Source organism: Saccopteryx bilineata, chromosome 2 (assembly GCF_036850765.1).
Source record: "Saccopteryx bilineata isolate mSacBil1 chromosome 2, mSacBil1_pri_phased_curated, whole genome shotgun sequence".
NCBI lineage: Eukaryota > Metazoa > Chordata > Mammalia > Chiroptera > Emballonuridae > Saccopteryx > Saccopteryx bilineata.
This window is the reverse complement of record NC_089491.1, coordinates 166,244,758-166,246,647: the sequence shown is the minus strand read 5'-3', so window position 1 is coordinate 166,246,647 and position 1,890 is coordinate 166,244,758.

Below are 1,890 nucleotides of genomic sequence, written 5' to 3'. Positions count from 1 at the left end.
AACAATCATTTCTAGTTCTGCTATTCAGTCTGTTTAGGAAAACAAAAACAAAAACAAATGTGAGAGATAGAGAATTTTACTAGAAAGATATTGATGGCCTCCCAGAATCAGTGGAAGGCTGGGAGACCTGTCTCTTAGCAAAATCACAGAAACCAGTGCACCTCAGGCCTGACAGCAGGAGTTACAGCTATGATTTGCAGGAAAACTTTCCCCAAGGTGCTCCACTGCCAGGCCTATGATCTTTGAATGGCAAGATTTTCCCTGGGCTCTATTATAAAAATTACTACCACTGTCTAGTGGCCCTTTCCTAAACATATGTGTGGTTGCAGATTTATTGAATGGTTTTTCAGTTCACTATTATCTGAATTATATCTTTTAATATCCCTCAGAATTTATCATTTTTTAGTATAATTTACATAATACAATAAATTTTAGTGTACATTTCTGTGAGTTTTTGACCAATAAAGACCATTTTGACAATAGGTGTATAACTACCACGACAATAAAGATATGGAACAGTTTCATCATTCCAAAAATTTCCCTTGTCCTCATTTGAAGTCAGCCTCTCCACCTATCTCCCAGACCCTGGCAACCACTGATCTGTTTTTCTCTCCCTCTAGTTTTGTCTTTTCCAAATTGTCATATAAATGAAATCATACACTATGTAGCCTTTTGAGTCTGGCTTTTTTCAGTGAGCATAATACATTGATATTTATCTCTGTTGCCATCTGTATTGTTAATTCTCCCACCCCACACTGCTTTTTTTTTTTTTTTTTTTTTTTTTTGGCCTAGTAGGATTTTATTATATGGATGTACCAACATGTTTTTTTTCCATTCATCAGTGGAAGGGCATTTCAATTGTTTTCAGCTTTTTGCTATTATGAAAAAGTCACTATAAACACGTGTCTACAGGTTTTTGTGTAAACATATAAGTTTTCATTAGTCTTGGGCAATAACCTAGGATAGGACTGCTGAATCGTACAGAATGCGCATACTTAACTTTGTAAGAAATGGCCAAACTGCCAAACATTTTCTAAAGTGGTTGTGCCATTTTGAACTCCTACCAGGCAACATTTGTCTCTGCTTATGACATCCTACCTGATTTTCCTATATTGCCATACTTTTGAATTTAAAAGCTTTTCTTCTGTCATTTTATGGGATTTCAGAAGTTTGAGAAAATGACACCAAGTATTTTAAGTACCAGATCATGTCTATTTGTACTATTAATTATTTGTATTATTTTATTTGTCAATTTATTTCCCCTTACTTAATTGGGGTATTGATATTTTTTGTTCTTAATTTATTATAATATTCTTCATATATTCCAGAGACTAACATACTTCTTTTGTTGTGAAAATATTAATTGAGGCCCTGGTGAGGTAGCTTAGTCGGTTAGAGTGACGTCCCAATATGACAAGGCTGTGGATATGATTTCCAGTCAGGGCCCATACAATAATCAACCAATGAATGCATAAATAAGTGGAACAACAAACTGATGTTTAGCTCTCTCTCTCTTTCTCTCTCTAAAATCAATAAATTAAAAGAAATTATTTAAATGTTACTTGAATATCCTGCAGCTGTTATATTGATATATAACAAAATATACATATCATATATAATGATAATATTCTATTCAGCCAGAAAAGGGGAAGGAAATCCTGTCATATGCTACAGTTTAGGTGAACCATGAACACATTATGCTAAGTGAAATAAACCAGTCACACAAAGACAAATACTATATGTTTTCACTTTTGTATCTAAAGTAGTCACAATAATAGAAACAAAAAATGAAATGGTGGTAACCATAGGCTGAGAGGAGAGGGAATGGGGAGCTGTTTTTCAATGGGTATAATTTCATTGTTACAAAAGGAAAAGTTATGAAAATATGTT